The following is a 21779-nucleotide window of genomic DNA, read 5'->3' as shown; positions in this document are numbered from 1 at the left end:
GGTTTTTGGACCACAAATCCGACGAAGAAAAATGTAATGGCCTGAATTTTCAGAGGTGTCGAAACGGTGATTCGAGATCACTAAATTCGACAAATGAGTAGAAAATATTATTAATTTAGTGAGTATAAGTTAAATGTGAAATTAGGAAAATTTTTGAAATAGTGAATAGTTCACTAGAAATAAATATTAAAATAATTAAAATAAAAAATGAGGTATCGAGACCTCAGAGATTTTAAACCGAGCCATAAATATTTTTATAAATATTTATGGAGTGTTAAAAAGTTAGTATTAAAGTTTCGTTAAGAAATTTTAAAGTTCCTATAATTAATTGAACAAAAAGGACTAAATTGTAATAAATGAAAAATTATAGGAAATGATTAAATAGTTTAAATGATAAAAGGAAGAGGGCTTAAAAGGAAAATAGACCCAAGGTCTATTTGGGCTGGACGACAAAGGTACAAAATCAGCAAGAAAATAAGGAGAATTAAGGGCAAAATTGGAATATTACAAAATTTACTTAATAAAGCTAGGATTGAAGTGGAATTATCTAGATTTCTCTTTATTTTTCTACATTCTCATCAACTAAAACATCATAGAAGAGTTTCCTTAAGCTGGTTCTTCATATTTTTACTGTAAGTAAGTTCAATTCTTGATTAGTTCTTGAAATTTTTGCGTTTTTGTGACTTTTACAACTAGATCCACTTGTTAAATTCATTAGTTTTTGATTCTATGAAAGAAGTTGAAAGTTGCTATGTACATGCTGGAAGTATATGATGATTTAGCATGGAATTAGAGCTTTAAATTGTTCATATGCTGATTTTATTGAAAGAACTGAATAGATAGTGAAGGTTTGGACCTAATAGTAAAAGAGTTTGAAGTTAGGGTTTTATGTGGAAATTATGAATTTTAATAGTTGTGAAATAAATTATAATGTCTAGGTAAAGTACTAATTGAGGAAAGTTAGCTTAATTGAGGGGTTAATTGATCAAGGACTGAATTGTATGAACTGTGAAATTTGGGGCAAAATAGAAATTAACATTTTGCACTAAAACAATTTTGGACAGCAGCAGTGGTTTAACTTTGAAAAATCACCAAAACTTTTGGGAATTGAATTAGAGGGTGAATAAAATATTAAATTAAATCTTATTGAGTCTAGTTTCTCATTGAAGAAACAGTGTAAGTAATGGAATTGTAAATTATGAAATATAATAAATTTTGTGAGATAATATCAGAATGATTTCGGGTTCCCCTATTCTAACTTTGGAAAATCATAAAAAATTGAATAAAAATAATTTTGAGTTATAATTTATATGCTTAGAATCCTTAATGAGTCTATTTTCAAAGGAAACAAACAGAAACATAATCCAAATTTTGTACAATTAGATAATTCATTTTTAGTGAAGAGTGGTCAGAACTGTCAGACAGCGAAATAGGGAAAACTTTAAAGAGTAAACTGCACTATTTTATTGAACAAAAAAATTCTTAAAATTTTATGATAAGAATATATGTGAGTCTAGTTTCAAGAAAAATTAACGGATCTTAATTTGGAGCTCTGTAGCTCCAAATAAAACTAATTTAGTGACCCTGACTCGGATAAACAGCTTTGAATATACATGTGAGTGAATAGTGAAATTATAGTTAATGTTGTTTAAGTGTGTTATACACATTAAGGATGTGGAATGGAAAGGAGGAGGAGGAAAGTTGGGAAATATATGAATTATTTGTGTATAATTGGTCATATACTTGATTATAATTGATAAACGATGAAATAGAAATGGTGCTTATATTTGTGCATTATTGGTCATGGTTTAAGCTCATGTGTGAAAAATAAAGTTTCATAGTATGTGTGTATGGTATATTCGGTATATGATTTGGCATGAAATAATGTCATGAATGGTTTATGAATTAACACATGTTGGTAAGCGTGATACATGAATAAATGTTGTGCTCATCCATGCTTATAATGCTTATGCTATACGTGTATTTGGCTAACATATTTGGTGAACATGCTTAGGCTTTGGCCAAGTAGTGGCTATATTATGCCACGTTAAATTTATAAGTTATGCATTAAAATGGTAAGTGTCTAATTTGAAAATATGCTTGTGATCATGAAAAGGGTGGTAAGGTTTAAATTATGCAATCTCTAGTGAAATGGTTTAACATGTGGTTAGTTCAAAAAAAAGAGTTATGTTTAAATACACTAGCTTGCGACTATGGTTGAATGATATGTTTATATCTTGTGTGATGTGCATAGGAAATGGGTGTGGAAAGGTAATGAAATAGTAAGTTCATATGGCTAAAATTTAATGATTAAATGTTAATTTCATGAATTATATAATGTATGATGAAACATATTTATTGTTGAAATGAGAATAAAATAAAAATGTGAAAACCAAACAAATGATCAAATTGAGCGGAATGCCGGATTTGAGTACTTCTGATCAGTGACAAGTGATAAGTAGTAGCTTCAGCTGCACTTATCTGATCAGTGACAAGTGGCAAGTGATAAGTGATAGCTTCAGCTACACTTATCTGATCAGTGACAAGTGACAAGTGATAAGTGGTAGCTTTAGCTACACTTATCTGATCAGTGAGATAAGTGGTAGCTTTAGCTACACTTATCTGATCAGGGAAGAGTGACAAGTGATAAATGTGATCTGTGTAAGATCGTGGCAGTGTTATGGCTTCGGAAAGTGATAAGTGATCATATGCAAGACCATAGTTATACTATGGTAAAATGGAAGTGAAGTACTCAATTTTCCATAACCGTTCCCTAATTTGATTAAGGATGGTAAGTGACAAATGAACCCAAAAGAATTAAAGTAAATGGATAAGTGGTAGTATATTTATACCAGGATGATGTTGTTATTTAAGCTAAAGTGATATTTTCATTGCAAAATTGAGAATTTCATAAATGTGTTAATGAATGGTATAATCGATAAACGTTGAGTTAAATGGTAATTACGTATTAGTGTTGAACTTAATGACATTGAATTGTACGTGAATTAAATGGAAATTGCTAGTGATATGATTTAAATTGTGAGCATGAGAAATTGCGAATTGAATGAAATGGAAATGATGCATTGAATTGCATGAGTACGTATCAGGTCTCGTAGGCCCTATTTATTATGATTATAATATTTTGAGGATATATTGTGAAGAATTATAAAAGCATGTTAATAATTTTGAAAGTTTTAATTTAGATGTAATTTTATAACTAGGTTAAATACGTTTACAAGTGTATGTGTTCTGGTAATGCCTCGTACCCTATTCCGGTGTTGGATACGGGTAAGGGGTGTTACACAAATCATTCCACACATCAACATTTTAAGCAAAATTATGCACATATCAAAATACCAAAACATAAGTCAAATGAGTGGCTAAACTTAACAAAACACATATAAGCCAACATTTAGCCAAAAATAACCTATGTAACACCTCAAACTCGGCCTAGACATTATGGCCGAATCTGGCGATGTCACATGGAAAGGGATTTGAAGACAAGATTGTCGAGTTTAAAAACCGTTACAGTAAGTTAGCTTTTACTTAATTCGGAAAAAAAAAACTAGTTGATTTCCTTTAAAACTTGTCTCTTAGCCGAAGCTTTTGTAACCAATTAATTTAGGGGAAATCATTTCTATTCATGAAAAATCTTAGTTTTTAGAAGAAAAAAAACTGTGTTTTGTGGAGTTGCAATTTTTTAAAAAAATCCATAAAAAATAGTATAAAGTCCCAAATTTAAAGCCAACCAGTCCATAGTCCAGAAGATACATCAAAAACCCCAAATAAGTAATAAATTCTAGGCATTAATGGAAAACAGTCTAAAATTTACATGTGGCCACCGTCAAGTCTTCTGCTGCACCGACCCGTCAAGTCTGGGGATTACCTGTGTAGATTTAACAGAGAAATGGTGAGTTTTTACAAACTCAGTGTGTAATCCCCACAGAAAACATGTATACAGATAATCAACAGAATTCTATTAGATATAGTCTGGGGCCTGTGCCCATCACAGAATCAGTTTGGGCCTTAGCCTATATCAGATACAGAATGCAGATACAGTAAATCAGAATCCTACCCACCAGCCTCTACACACCATCTCCGTCCAACCCTACACACCATGTGGGGATTAAATAAACCCACCTATCCCTACACACCATGTTGTACCGAAATGAGGAATATAATCAGAAGGTTGCAGTTGAGCTGCCAGATAACAGACTTAATAGCCTTTCAGACACTTCCTACAAATAACATCAACCCACCCCGATGCAATCCAACATACAAAATATGTCATGCCATTATGCAATTAATAGTACATACATTCATATATCATAAGTCATGCTCGGTATAAAAATTAGACAGACATATCACACATATAGGGGTCTAAGTAAAGCTTACCAACCCTACAATAGGTCCACAGTCGACTTGGGCGACCCGTACAACCTTACTGAACTTTTCAGAAAAATGGGCTTACACGCTCATGTAGCCCACTTGGCCCAAATTGGCCTTGGCCGCGTGATCCATTTTTAATGTAACCCTGCTAGCCAAATATTCATATATGTTTTCACTATTTACTTATGTGTTCCTTCAAAGCTGTCTACTTGAGTCACTGTTACTAAATTATTTATATCTTGAGCTACAGAATTCTGAATTAAGATCTGGTTGATGTCTTTGAAACTAGAATCAAATACCTTTCTACCATAAAATTTTTAAATTTTTGGTTTAGCCAATAAGTAGGGTAAAATCTTCAAACTTACCCCTATTCTGCTGTCTAACAGCTTCAACCCTTCTTTGCTAAAAGTTAATTATCTCTTAGTACAAAATTTGGACAAAGTTTCCATTTATTTATATTGAAAATAGACTCATTAAAAATTTAAACATGTAAATTTTAACCCTAATTATTTTTCTCCAATTTTTGATGATTTTCCAAAGTTAGAATAGAGGAACCCAAATTCATTCTGACCTTGTCTCACAAAGTTTATTATATCTCACGATTTACAATTCTATTACTTACATCGTTTATTTTATGAAAAACTAGACTCAAAAAGCTTTAATTTCATATTTTTTTCATCCTCTAATTCGATTTCCACAATTTATGGCAATTTTTTCAAAATTAGCTTACTGCTGTTGTCCAAATAGCAAGCAATTTCAGCTTTTCGCTGAATCCTTTTTTTTTTTGCGTTTTGGGTACACACCTGGTTTCGTTTGATGCTAAAACAGTCCCCAAGAACTCCAAAGCCTATAATCAAGATACTCAACATCAATTTAATATATTTACAAGCAAATTAACAACCAAGAATTAATAGAAACTCAACTTACCACCAACGATACCCCTTTGTTTAACTATTGTTAAGACGAGAACACTGAATTCACCAGTCCGAGCCTCCCCCTACGCCCAAATCGTAGAGAAAAAACATTATCATTTTAGTCGCTAAGAGATTCATGACAGAAACGAAGAGAAACACTTACCGAAACTAAGCGAGCACTAACCGCGTGCGAAAACGAAGGAAAATTAATTGATTAGGGAAAAATCAAGAAGAAGAAAAAGAAGAGAAAGATGGAAAAACTCAAAGAATTTTGCCAAGAGGAGAGGGAGAAGAATAGACGGCAAAATTTTTTTGGAAAAGAGAGTCAAAATTTGATTATGGGAAAAAATAAAATAAAATAAAATCCCGATAACCCCTAAAATCCCTTAATCTTCTCCCCTAATTCCCACTACACATCTACTACTCAGAATCCCCCTATTACACAACTCTATCCCAAAATCTAAGCAAAAATAATACCCTTGCCTGTATAAGGATTCAAGCACAAAACCTCCACCTTAATAACACACCATTTAACCACCAGACCAGTAGGCCCATTCTGATGTAATTTACCCAACAATCAAATAAAAGCCTACTGAACAAGAGTAAGGCCTAATTCATTCAAAATACCAAAATTTTCCCAAGTGAAGGCTTGAACTTGGGACCTCCCAAACACTCCCAGAACACATAACCACTAAGGGTGCGTTTGGTTCGCTGTATTGGATTAGAGGTGTATTGGATTAGAGGTGTAATAGCTAATCCACTGTTTGGTTGAATGTAATGGAATAGAGGCGTAATAGTAATCTTGTGTTTGGTTGAATGGAATAGAGGTGTAATAGCATAATGGAAAAAACTAAAATGACTAGAATACCCTTAGTATAAAATTGTTTTGGTAAATGATTATTGTTATTGTTATTTAAATTTTAATAAGATTATTATTATCAGTAATAAATATTTTAATCATATTTAAACATAATTATTATTAAATATATTTTAATTAAAATATACAATTTAATAAAATTCTTATAATTAGCATAAATTTGTTTTGGTAAATGATTATTGTTATTGTTATTTAAATTTTAATAAGATTATTATTATCAATAATAAATAATTTAATCATATTTAAACATAATTTTTATTAAATATATTTTAATTAAAATATATAATTTAATAAAATTCTTAATAATTAATATTCTTATATTAATTTACTCAAATCATAATATATGATATTGTAAAATATAAATTAACATAAATATTATTAAATATATTTTAATTAAAATATATAATTTAATAAAATTCTTAATAATTCATATTCTTATATAATTTATTCAAATCATAATATATGATACTATAATTAATATTAAATATATTTTAATTAAAATATATGATTAAATACAATTTAAAATAATTATTATTAAATATAATTTCATAAAATGTTCTTATGAATTTACTAAAATCAATATAATTTGAGAATTATATTCTGCATAAACATAATTAACTTATACTAAGAAAAAGTTAGATGAAAATGAAATTGTACATCATAATCCATATGTTATATAGTTTTACAACATCAAAAAGTTTGAACATTGATATTTAATGGTGAGAAAGAAATCTTCTGACCCATTCCAATCGGGCAACAGAAGGTCAACTGAAGAAAACGATCATTTGAGTTGGATGATCGGGAATTTTACTCAAAGCATCATACCGCTGATCGTCGGTTAAACCTTCAATTGACCATAAGGCTGAATATAAATTTGAAGCTTTCTCTTCCATCTTTTCTTCTGACTTCTGCTGAACTACCACCTCGGAGGCAATACTCATACTGATTTTATCGCCAACGACCTGGATTTTTTCCCCCAACAAGGTCGCAGCCTCCTCAAATGAAGAATACACATTATCACGAGCATCAGATTTCTTCTTTCTCTTGTTTGAAGATGAGGAACCCCCTTGGTCTCTATCTCCTCGCGGATCTGTACCAGAAACATCCATGTCGTCTAAAGAGACGTCAGCTTCGCAGTCATAGAATGTGTTTCTCTCTTCATTCATAGCTGTAGTACGTTCATCCTCAGTATGTATTTCTTCAAGAACATCAGCAGCTGTTTGAGCGTCTTTCCCAGTCGCCCGATCTCTTGCGTATATCGCAGTAAGCTGGTTGTAGTAAAGGAAAGTACGATGTCTGAACTGAGAGGCTTCTTTGTGACTCTAAAAAAAATGAGGAAATCATATTAGTTATAAGTTTTTTAAAAAAACAAATGAATACTTGAAATACATTTTACCTTTACATAGGATTCCCAAACTGCATCTTCAGCAACAACGAGCTGCCTATGCTCGTCCCAACCAAAACCACTGTTGTTTTGGCCATTAAGCATGTCGTAGACGACTGACCATTCCCTTTTTAGGCACCTAATCCGAGATTCAATATTTGGTTTCGCCTTCAACATTGCTGTTGGTAAAGCCTTTTCTAACATTTTCTCTAGCTCGTTCAAATAACCGGCTTTGAACCCGGTATCAGCATTAAATCTTCCTACATTGTGCAAATCCACCATGCAAGAAACCAAGGCTGCATCCTCTTCTGGAACTCATTTTCTTTTGCTCCCTCGAGAAGCTTGAGAAGAAGCACCCGTTGGTGGAACACCTGACATATTGTTCTTAAGAAAAAAAACAAATTAACATTATTTTACTATTTTGAATATCATGAATCAAAAGGTTAACAGTTTATAATATTATATCGGTAGTTCAATACTAAATTTAAATTTATAACACATGCTGAATGAAAAGATAATTAAATTATAATTCAACAAAGTTTAGTACAATACAGAATTTTAATCAAAGACCACCAAAGTTTCATAAACTAGATACATAAAATAACATCAACAAATCAATTCAAACTCAATTTGTCCCTAAACCTAACTAATTTCTAGATGCTTGCCATTCATCGAACATTTGGGTGGCTAGTTCCATCCTCCAAGTAGCCCAAGCATCCGATGGATGAATATTTGTGATATTCGGATCATCGTCATCCACCACATTAGTAGGTAATCCTTCTCCCACCTTCGCTTCAATGGGATCAATACTCATATGGGTTCGAATAAAATTATGTAGCAAACAACATGCTATAATAATTCTATTGTGCACCCGTACAAGATAAAACGATGGAATCCTAAGTATTCCCCATCTAAGTTTTAATAAGCCAAAGCATCTTTCAATGACATTACGTGCTGAGGCATGTTTCATATTAAAAAACTCTTGCGGGGAACTTGGCTGATAACCCTGACGCCAGTCGTTCAGATGATATCGCTGTCCTCTAAATGGTGCAAGAAATCCCTCAGAATTTGTGTATCCAGCATCAACTAGATAATAACAACCTATAAAATAAATTTTACTCGTACATGATTAATTCAGCAAACAAAGTTTGATCTTAATGAATAATTCAAATTCCTCTAACTATACACTGTACCATGAGGAACTTTTAGTCCATGTCTTCTACTAATGGCATCTCGAAGCACCCGTCCATCGGCAACTGAACCTTCCCAACCAGGAAGAACATAAACAAATGCATCTCAGGTGTACAAACACCTAGCATGTTTGTTGCTATGTCCCCTTTTCGGGTTCGATATCTAGCTTTATCAATTGTTGGCACCCTAATCTTGATGTGGGTTCCATCAAGAGCACCTAGGCAATTCTATATCACATGAAATAAAACCTTGAGTTAGAATACTAATTTAAATCTAAGTCAACTAAACGTTGTACAAGCTATATATAAAACTCAGTCTAATACCTTAAACCATTTCCACCTTGTGTCAGAAGAATCGGCTGTAATTGGCTCCGGCTTTTTAAAAAGACATCTTGTAAGCGTATGACAGCATTTAAAACACTATGAAATGCTCTGCTAACAGTTTCCCCAGACCTTCTAAAGTGATGCTTGATAACTCGATTTTTCAGGTGATGGGAGATGATATGTAAAAACATTGCTACTTACTCATCAACTAGCATGTTTCTTGACGACTTCAATCCCCCTATCGATTCTAACATCTCACATAATTTAAAAAAGGCAGTTCTATTCATCCTAACTTGTGAAACACAGGTCTCGTCACTAGCATATACAAGCCTTTTCACATAATCCCGTTTTGCATAAAAATCTAAGGTATAGGACCAAATCCTTGGTCTATAAGTATGTAGGCTAAGGCTGGCACCCATTCTAAATAAGAACCAAATCGCAATTCTACAGAGTTCCAACCATAATGTCAATGCAATACCAATTCTTTTTCGCCTCACACTTTGTGCAATTAAAGGCAGACGAGCCATTACTGCAACATATTAAAATTAGAACACACTATCAAAGAGTTGAAGTTGCAATTACACATTATAAAAAAATTAAACAATATTAATTTAGAACACACTATCAAAGAATTGAAGATGCAAATTAAATTTTATAAAAATAATTGAGAGGCAAACAAATTAAAAATGAGAGCAACTAGGTTATTAATTTTGGGGGAGTTGATAGGATTATATGGGGGATAACTTGACAAGTTGCTTCTCAAACAAAAATGCTTATAAGAAATTACAGGAAGGAACATTGAATCTAAAAGAATCAAGATGGCACGTGTTTATTTTTAATTAGTAAAATTATTAGTAAAAATTTGCATAAATGATTGATAGCTATTAACAAATTTAATATTTTAAAGATAAATAAAATGAAATTAATAATATATTGTGTTTAACATATAGAAAATGATAATATTTTGTAATCAAATAATAATAAAGAGGTAAACACTCCATAAGTAATAAATAATTTATAACACACAGGTAAAAAATATTATGGAAAAAAAATTTGAATAATTAATATCAATAATAAATATGTTTTTCTATTAATATTAAATTTTAATTGTTATGCCATGTTTTATTTATATTTTCAATTTAAATGTATAGTTTTATATTAATATTATATAATCAAAATGATTTTAATTATATTTTAATATACCTTAAATAACATAAATAAAATTTTTATTTCAGCTTAAAGTTAGCACAATTTATTTTAATAATGATTAAATTTGAACGAGATCTTTGAAAGTATCAAAATCGTTATATTTTTATCATAATTGATATTAATACAAGAATTGGTACTAAAGTTTGATGTCCTTTTTAAATTATAACGAAGAATTGGTACACCGTTATCTTTAAGTATCAAAATATTTATCAAATACAAATAATAGATTAAAAAAAGAAAAAACACAAGTACCAAATTATATATTACTCCTTTTTATAACAACATTCTGTCCATGAATTTCCTTTTTAATACAAGAATTGGTACTAAAGTTTGATGCCCTTTTTAAATTATATAGTACTCATTAATGGTTTTGGGGACAAAGGAATATAACATATGATATCCAAGTACAAATCAGATGTGTGCTCACATGCAATTTGCAATCATAAGCATAACCTGGTTTTCTTAATGAATGAAAACAATTTATAAAACATCTTTTAAGGTAGACATATAACCATAAATATTCGACAGTTGCATGTTAATCTTCAAAAGATCCTAGAATTCCAACGATTTGCTTGAAAGTTGGACAATGGAAGGTGGAGGAGAGAGAGCAAGTGAAAGCAACAACCACGTGAGACCAAATTATATATTGTTTGGAAAGAAAGGAAGTACATCCACAACTGAAAAATGGGTTAATGTTTGATATATTGACAGATTATAAGTTTGACAGATAATTTAACACTTTTAAAAGTAAAATGACAGATTTGGTAATGAAGAAAGCTTTGGGTAATTTATGTTCCTTGGGTGGCATCAATTGGATGTACAAGTCATGGCTTCATTTTCACTTCAATATATATATATAGCCGAATAAGAAAGGGTTTTCTTGGTTTCTCATATATGGCCAGAAGCAGATACAGTGGAAGGAGACCTTATCAGCTAAATATTTCAGAAAGAGTGAAACGTAAAAGCAACATATAGGAAAATACTCTCTTAGTTTCATAATTCCACACCAACTTAGAGATCAAATTAGCAGTAAATGTACTTGGGTGTTAACTCATTTCAAACATTTCAAAGCATTCAAAGTTAACAGTACCAAATTAACAGCACCATTTCAAACATTTATCAGTGAGCAAACATTTCAAAGCATTCACCATTCCAAAAAAACGACTGACCATTTCAAACATTTCAAAGTTGAAGTACTAACAGCACCATTTCAAACATTTCAAAGCATTAACAATACCAAATTAACAAAGCCATTTCAAACATTTCAAAGCATTCAAAATTAACAGTACCAAATTAATAGCACCAGGACTATGCATGTCATTCTAGAGCTCATTATATGCACTTCAACATTGCAGTAGCCATGAAAGAATATCAGAGTATTTCTATTCAACAAAAATCTCAAAAAGCATACAAATCCAAACAGGACATGAGCATTCATAGTCCTTTGTTTTCATTTCTGACTGATCAAGCAGATGGAGCCACTGCAAATAAATTATATAGCCACTGGAAACAATTGTATAGCCACAAGCAATGGGGGAAACTAACCTATAATGAGGAAATCGGAGAGGAGACCGATGATGAACTGCAGCAACAAAGAACCTATAATTCAGGACAAACAAACAAACAATGAAAAAAAACCATAACCGATTTATGTTCGGTTTGAATAAATAACAGATTTATGTTGTTTTCTGATTTAACAATCAATATTCATGTCTCTATTTAACAATCAATATTCATGTCTCTATCTTCTTTTTAAAAATCATTTCTGATTTTATTTAAAACAATGGGTTGAAATCTTGTTTTTATTTGAAGTTAGTTGTTGTATAATTCCATGTCATTCGGTTGAATTTAGATTTAATTTTCAGTAATAGCAGTGTGTAAATGATAGAGAAACAAAACATGCTAAATAAAATGGCTACACAAGAGAACATGCTGATCATTGATAATAAATTAAGCTACAAAAGAAAAAATGGCAAGAGGAACAAAACAAGGTACAGAAACAGAAAATAGAGAAACAAAAAACCACTACAGAAACAGAACATCAACAAATCATATTCCTTTCTAAGCTGCACTACTTGTTACCAAGTAAAAGAATTGAATTTCAAGAAAGAAAACCAAACAAATAAATAAAATTTGTGATTTAAGCAACGTCTAAATTTGATTATGCATCAGTTAACCCAGTACTTTCATCAAACAACTAAACCTATGGAAAGAAACATAAAGCAGACAGTCAGCAGCAAAATAAAATGATATTAACAAGACTGTCAAGAAAATTCATCCAAGACAGTAAGCAAAATAAAGAAACATAAAGCAGACAGAATATGAAAAATGTTGGAGCAAAGAACCTGTAATTCAGGACAAACAAACAAACAAACAATGAAAAAAAACCATAACCGGCAAGAAACGAAACGCCGATTTACCAAGGACTGAAACAATCGCATGCAGAGAGGAAAGAAATAGGTTTGGAGATTACTGATTCAAGCCGTCCGGAGATCTGACACCGTCGAGTCGGAGAGGGATGCAAAGCTGAGATCGGGAGAGGGTAGAGGTTTGGTTCGCTGGCACGTTCTGTTTATGTTGGGAGGGAGAGGGTCGGCTGGAGGCGATTTCGGCAAGGGGAGGGTAAATAAGACACCGATTAGGTAATCTTTGCTGTTGCAAGGGATTACAAATCGGTGGTGAAGCAGCCAAAATGCGGAATCCGTCCGCAACGGATTAGAATAGTATTAGAGAAAACAGCGAACCAAACGCTGTATTCAGTGGGGCCACCGATTCGGGGTGTAATGGATTAGCCATTACACCCAACCAAACAAAGCCTAAAGCTGACAAATATTTGTGTCATATTTTCAAAATAACGAAATTAGAAATTTTAGGGCGTTACAACCTATACATGCCATTATAACTAGAATTAAAACATTCAAAAGTACCGATAGAACCGATGGATGGTATGATATAACTCTGATAAGCTTCCAACCCAATCGAGCTTCCGTTAATCTAAAAAGTAAAGAAAAATAAATACGTAAGCAATGAATGCTTAGTAAGCTTGTATAACCTTTAATCATATCAATTCATTTCAAATATGAAATTTATACATATCAAGAATAATCCAATATTGATACCACAATACTCATGAAGTTATATTCAACAACTCACAAGGTGAATAAATCCATAGCATCACTTATACATATTATTCTAGCATAGTAGGATTTTAAACAACTTTAACTCTTCCAAATTTCTTTATTGTCATTTGCATTTCTTTACTTTCCACACTCATTCCATATGCATAACACACCAGTCATAAGCATATCATTCAACCATTGCCACAAGCTAGTGCATTTAAACATAACCTTTTTCGAATTAATCACATGATAAGTCATTTCATAAGAAATTGTATAACTTAAACCTCACCACTCTTTCATGAGCACTAGCATATTTTCATTTGAGTACTTACCCTTTTAATGCATCATATAAATAAACATATTACCATTTAACCAATAGCTTGGCATTTGCCTATGCATCAAACAACAACACTTGTTAGCGTACTTGCACATATTTCATATAAATTCAACATTGATAAATTTATTTTCTCGACATGTCACAATTGAGTTTATTACTCATCTCAACTTACATAATTTCCTTGTATCATCATATCAAAAATATTCATTTATGTACACATAGTGATAGATATCATTCTCCTACCGTTTCTTCATAAACATATATCATTCATTTCATTATATCAATATATCATGTACCATCATTTCCATGTATGTCGTATACATATTCCGATAATAGTTCGTATCGAACTCATATTGTCTCATAACAGAACATTTCCCATTGAACCATTTAGAATATCGTTGGATATACGGGTAGTACACCGAAGTGTACAAAACTGTAAATCGTCAATTCATGTACATGTATACTCATACGAGCATGTAAACGGGAAGCTCTTCCGAGTCACATAACGGGAAGCTCATATAAGTTGTATCATGGGAAGCTCAAGAGTCAAATTCGAGAAGCTCATGCGAGCCAATATCGGGAAGCTCTGGAGAGCCATTAATCGGGAAGCTCATGAGAGCCAATTAACGGGAAGCTCGTGAGAGCCAAATAACGGAAAGCTCAAGAGAGCCATTTATTGGGATTCTCATAAGAGCTAAATAACGAGACGATCTTACGAGCTGTGGTGTGTCCGCAGCACATGCAGGACCACAACCAATTCGAGAACCCTTAATGACAATGTCATTTGTATCCATTGAATTTCTTAGGTTCGAACGAGACTTGGTACTTATTAGATATCTTCGGATATGTGATCAATACTTATATATGGCAATCATAACATTCAATTTAAATATATAAACATACAACTTAGTTACACGAACTTACCTGGCTAAATTGTAGAAATACCAAAGTTCAGGGGTATTTTGGTAATTTTCTATTTCCCTCAATTTTCCACCCGATCTTGATCTAAATTAATAATTTCATTCAATATATTAATTTAGATGATAAAACAATTCATTTCATGCAATTTGGTCATTTTTATATTTTTACAAAATTGCCCTTAAATTTTTACTTTTATTCAATTTAGTCCTTGAACCCAAACATGCAAATTAACCATTTTTAGCTGAATATTCATGGCATTTAATACAGCTCATTTTTGCAATAATTTCACAAAAAAACCTTGTATTTTTACTATTTTAACAAATTAATCCTTAATCGAAAAATTCATCAAAATCACTTAACAAAATACTTTTATTTAAAAAATAATTTCTCAAATTCATCATTTAACATCAAAAATCATATAGATTCATCAATGGCAACATACGAAAAAAAAAGTATATTATATTTTAAAATTAAGTATATATATAATTTGTTTATATTTTCTAAATATTATTTTATCAATAACTTTTATTAATATGTTGTTATTTAAATAATAATGATTTTATAAAATACACGAACAATTTGTGCATAGCATAAGATAGGAAGTTAGTATATAATATGATAAGATACACAAGCATTATATTGCGAGATGACAATTCTCCCTTTTTTATTTGATTTTTATGAGATAAATTAAGTAATTTTAATATATTCCAACTTCAAAATTCTGATTTTATAGAAGTACAATATTTTGAATTTTATGTAAACATATCTTATATAATTTATATAATAAAAATAATAAATTTAAATTTACTTGAATTCTGTATTGAATTACAGACTAATTTAATTTTTTTATGGGGGCTTATTTAAGTTTATTATTTAATTATAAATACTGATTTAACTTTAATATTTTATTTAAACTTTATCTAAACATATCTAATATAAATTCATACAATCAGAATTGATAAATTTAAATATTATCTGAACTCCTCATTTTAGGTATTAAATTACAGCTGATTTAAGTTTATTTCAATTAGAAGTATTGATTTGAGTAAAACCATGTATTTCTTATTGAGCAGTAGAGAAGTTAATTCATCTCAAGCTTACCACGATCGGAGTACTGATATTTTGGTAATTTGATCATTCAAATTGGTTTTGTTGTTCACATGAATTTTAAATATCTCCTTTTAATTCTTAATTTCCTCTGTTTTGTTGCAACTCAAGAGTAAATTTGGTGGTTGTTTTATAAAATTAACATAAAAAATTAATTAATTATATAAATGACTCATTTTTTTATAAAATACTAAAATAACCAAAATCTATAAAAGTTGGTGGAGCCAAAGTGTTTGACACCACCAACATGCCATGTCAGCAATTGGGATAAATTAATTAATTTTTTGGTAGAGCCATTTAGAATTGCGCCACCTATATAAATACTAAGGGAATACTACAATTTTTTAAAAACAAGGAGGCTTTAAACAAATTTACCTTTTTCTGGTGGAGCCAAATAATTTAGCGCCAGATTCCAATGCCCTATTTTGCTACCTATTATGCTGCCTATTGTTCTTTTTTTTTCATTTATTTATTATTTTTTCTGTTTTTTTTGTTTGTCATTTTTATGTTTTTTTATTTGTTTTAAAATATTTTAAATGTATATTTTAAATGTTTTATAATATTATTTTTTAAAATTTTAAATATAATTTTTTAATGTTATAAAATATTTAAAATATATTATTTTTAAAGATATGACCTTTCAAATTTATTATTTGTTTTATAACATTTAAATGTATATTTTAAGAATTTTAAATACTTTTTTAAAAATTTTAAATATAATTTTTTAAAATTATTTTTAAAGATAGTCAAACGTTTTTAAAAAAATTATATTTAAAATTTTAAAAATAATATTTTATTTGGTGGAGTTATTTAGAATGACTATCTATTGTGAAAGTGCGAAAATAGCTATCCGTTGTGAAAGGGCGATGTCTAGATTATTTTACAAGTTTCCAATCTCTACAGATCCGTTGAAATTTTGTGAGATGCAACTGTTAGATGATGATGACTTGGGCACTATGATGGAAATATGGTGGTCGACTGGGAGTGAGAACCCTCAACCAGTTGAGTTATTTGTTGAGTTAGCGGACCTAGAGCCTTTTGAGAATGTTAGTCCAATAAGACAACATTGCAGATTTGAATTTGATCTTAATGTCAGATGGACAGACCAGTTAGAATGCGAAGGGACATCGTAGATACCCAAAAATCTAAATTATGGTGGGAGTTCGTATAACAACCCTACCCACAGTCCCCGTTTACAAATATATCCGGATGTGATAATAAGCACAGAGGCAGACGTCAGAGAAAAAACAAATAATGGTGAAGACTCTGATCAGGACGTTGGAGATTTTAGTGACCCCATTGTTGATGAGGTCCTGGACGATATTGATGATGAAGGCCCGGAGGAGGTTGAAGATGTTCATGACCCTTCATTTAGTAACTCGAGTCGTGGCATTGTTTTACAAAATGAACTTGGAGGTGACATTTTGAACGTAGATCTAGATGCAACGCATGCATTTGAGTTCCCTGTGTATGCTAATATAGTACTTGCTCATAGATTGACGTCAAATTTGCAATTGGAGGAGTTGTTCGTTGGGCAACTGTTCGAGAACAAGGCAGGTTGTGTGTTTGCCACCAAACAGTACAACATGAAGTTGTCGATTGATTACAAGGTTGCCAAGTCTACACCGACATTATATGTTGGGGAATGTTAGAGAGCCAGTGATGGATGTGGTTGGTGGGTTCGGGCTACATTTATACAGAGGACTCAATAGTGGAAAATACGAAAATTAGAAAGGCGTTATACATGCACTGCCACATGTATGTCTCAAGACTATAGGAAATTGAATACCAAAAGTATTTTCAACTACATCATGCCACTAGTGAAAGATAGCCCAATCATTCCTGTGTCGACATTGATTGCGGACATGCAAGCCCGTTTCCAGTACAGAGTGTCATATAAGAAAGCGTGGTGGGTGAAACAAATGACCATACAAAAATTGTACGGTGACTGGGATTAGTCATACAACGAACTTCAGGGTTGGATTTCAGTGATGGTGGAGTACGTCCTAAGAACTGTCATGGACTTGCAAACATTGCCTTATAGAGCCTGAATGGTCAATTAGAACTGAGGAGAAGAGTTTTCCGTCGATTGTTCTGGACTTTCAATCCATGTGTTAGGGTCTTCTGCCACTGCAAACCACTAGTATAGGTTGATGGAATGTGGATTTATGGAAAATACATGCAAATACTTTTGATTGTGGTTGCACAAGGCGGTAATAAAAATGTACTACCGATTTCTTTTGCCATCGTAGAGTCGGAGAACTCCGAATCATACGCATATTTCATTCGAAACTTGCGGAGGCATGTTGTCAGGCAAGATAACATTTGCATTATCTTTGATAGATCAAAGGGCCTTGTTGCTGTGATTCAACAATTCGAGGTTCCATGGAGGTCCGTCTACTATATTCATCACATCACTGTCAACTTCCACAATGAGTACAAGAACAAAGACTGGTGCAAACAAATCGTGAAAATAGGTAAAAATATCGTATTTAAATTCGTATTTTTAAATGTTTTGAGTCTATTTCCTAATTGGGATGATAACGTGTTTTATTGGAATACATACCTAGGATATAAGCTGGAAATACACTGATTCAGACATAAGTTGGTGAGGTTAGAGACTGATATGGCAACGTCTAAACCTTCTCTCAAATAGTGGTTGGGTAGCATGGAGCTGTGGCAATGGGCTCAATATTTTACTGAAGAGGTACCAACACGGTCATATGACGACCAACCTCGTTGAGGCCGTTAACTCTATCTTAAGGCGTATGCATCACTTGCCAATTTCAGCAGTTTTTTAGCCACATTTTACAGGCTAGCAACCTTAATGCCAAAAATGGAGTTGAAACAAGCAAAATAGTTGGAGGCAAGACACATGCACGTCGAAAATATCAAGGATGCCATGAAAAAGAATGCTCAAAGGGCTAGGTCGATGAATGCAAAACTATATTCTCGAAACCTGGAAACTTTTCAAGTGATAGAGTACATTGATCATCAGTCGAGGATCCCGCTACGGTCCTACGGAGTTGATATCCGAAATAGGCGGTGTCAGTGTGAGATGTTCCAAACACTACGGTACCTGTGTGCGCATGTGGTTGCATCGTGTGCTACCTATAGTTTGAATGTTGAACAATATATTGACGATGTGTACACGCTTGAACGTACGTTGAATATTTCATGTAATGAGTTTTCTGTATTAAGGGATGTATCGATATAGGAAGTGCAACTGCTTAAGTTCGAGATGTTGCCAGATCGGTCACTACGTAGGAAAGTCAAAGGTCGACCGACAACAACAAGGATTCGGATGGATATCAGAGAACAAGTCTATCCAAAGCATTGCACCATATGTAGAACAATTGGCCATAATTGGAGCAAGTGTCCCCATGTAAACGTCTATACTGGTCAATCTTCACAGTCTAAAGGAAATTAAATGTTGTACCCGATGTTTGCATTTTATGGTCTTTTGGAAATAAAGTTTGTATTATTTAATGTTAAGTTTTTATTATAAATTAGTTGTTGCAACTTTTCATGCTTTAAAATATATCATGTTATGCAAAAAAAGGCTAATACATAAGTTGTATAATTATAAAGCAATACAACAAATATTACATAACACTTAAAATGTACATGTATAAAAATTGGAATGAACTGGGAGAGGTATCGCTATTCAAGGTATAGCAGTTTACGGGCCTCTATTGATAGGATGGATGTTGGGGTGTATTGTACACATCAAGAGGATCTGCAATTGGATCAAATGTGGCTTGAGGCGGGGTGGAGTACATATTATTACCAAACATATCAAATGATATTGGTGGTTGCTTTGGGTGATATGAACTCGAACCGCCCATGTCCAGGTGATATGAACTACTCTACGGCCCATCATAAAAAACATTAACCCATTGGTCCGATATGTCCAAAGGTTGGTCCTCTAAGTTGGGCTCCGCCATATGTTGATCCTCTAGGTCGAACTCCTTTATAGGTGACTTCCATGTTTGTTGTCGTGATCTGGTACTATCATAAGTTGTCCACCATATAAATAAACGCGATATCAAGTCATGTACCACTGCATGTATTTATTTGAGGGACTGAAGTCAAACATACAAGAGTGCATCTTAGGCCACCTATTGTACCGGACATTCAATAGTGCTACATAATGCTGATGTTTCACACTGCAATCTGTTGTATGTTTCCCCCTCATGGTCTTACCGTGGACATCAACAAATTGTTGTGGATCAATTGGCACAAATTGTCTACACCTAAATTGTCGCATAACTCGATCGGTGTTGTACCACTCAATGGTTGAGAAGTTGAGCATCGACGTGTTAATGCACCACACATGGGCTTCGGCATGAACCCAATGATGAATAAGGGTTGCAATGTTCAGTGCAGAATATGACATCCATAAGAATTACACAATATAACATAATGAGTCAAGTCACATCACATACTGGAAGTGAATAAGTTAAATCAACGTTACTTAAACTATATGAATATATATTACTTTACTTTCTCTCTGGTGGACGCCTCTATCATTTGGTGGTAAATGATTAATGTCTAGCTCACACCAATTCCCATAGACATGCCCATTTGAAACCGAAATAAACACGTTAGCACTTAAACTTGGGAAAATATTATCCACACTTATGAGTTGTTAAATGTTAAGTATAATTTTGTTTTTACTTATTTACAACTGACCACGAATATGGTTGGTGCCTAACAGTCGCTAGAAATGGCATCTTGTATAGAGCCCAAGACTGCAGCAGACCCAAACAATCGGCCATGTTACTAACCCCATGTTTTGTTGCTCAACAAAGCTCACGGTACAATATGCCCAACACTGCTGATCCCTATCTGTAAGTACCGGCACGAGAAAAATCCTCCAATAGAGGCAAGTACTTTAAGTGGACCTTATTAGACGTGTTGTCTGGCATAAGTACCCCCGATCAACTGCATAATATAGGCTCGAGCAGCACACATCACCTTATGCTCAGTGGCGGTGCTCAATAACTCCTAAAAATCTGCTCTCAACCATGTCAATGTTAAGCATGTGAAATTATGTTCCTTATCACTAGGGGATCATCCAAGCAATCTGTGGCATAATACTGAAGGTTCCAACACTTTGCTTCGGTCTGTGACCACAACACCGTCAATTTGTAACCCAAGTTGCATAGTGATGTCTTCCGATGTGATAGTGCACTCCCCGAACGACATAATGAAGGCGTGGGTCTCCGTACACCACCGCTCAACCAAGACGGATATTAAGTTCGCCCTCGGGTCAAACCTTCGGATCAATGCGACGTCCCCAAATCCCACCAATTGTAAGTATGACATGATTCATTCATCCGTATTGTACTTGGGAAAATGAAACCGCAACCTCAAAACCAGATACCCATCCCGTATGGTAAAATTTTTATAGAAATATGATAAATCAATTATCTATATAATTTAAACATAAAATTATATATTGAAAAGTAAAATTGAAAGCTTGGAAAACAAAAACATCACACTTATATTATACCAACGTAGTCATTCTAAGTATTTTTTATTTAAGTTAAATTTAATGAGTAATAAAATATTAATAATAGAATGAAGATTTGTCATAAAATATTAATAATAACATGTAGAGATCAAATGTAATTTCCAAATATGTTTGAAGCTTAAGTATCATTAATTCTCTTTCATTATTATGTCCTAATCATAATTAAGCATTAAAACAAAAGGCAACCGTATAACTACAAAAAGTACATCAAACAAAGAAAAACAATAATGTCCTAAAAAAACATAGGTGGTATGGGTAAATATAAAAATAAAAGGCTTATTTTTATTGAATCAATATCTATAATAATACATAGAGTTTTACATATAATATAAACCAAGCATATTCAAACTCAAAAATTTATCTTACATACGAGAACTTTTATAAAAAAAATATTCACTCATTAAAGATAAATTTAATATAACTCTAATAATTTCGAGCTTGATTCAATCTGATTTGAACACTTATAATA

Source organism: Gossypium hirsutum, chromosome D13, assembly GCF_007990345.1.
Source record: "Gossypium hirsutum isolate 1008001.06 chromosome D13, Gossypium_hirsutum_v2.1, whole genome shotgun sequence".
NCBI classification, from domain to species: domain Eukaryota; kingdom Viridiplantae; phylum Streptophyta; class Magnoliopsida; order Malvales; family Malvaceae; genus Gossypium; species Gossypium hirsutum.
The sequence above is the reverse complement of the archived record's forward strand: the minus strand, read 5'-3'. Positions refer to the sequence as shown.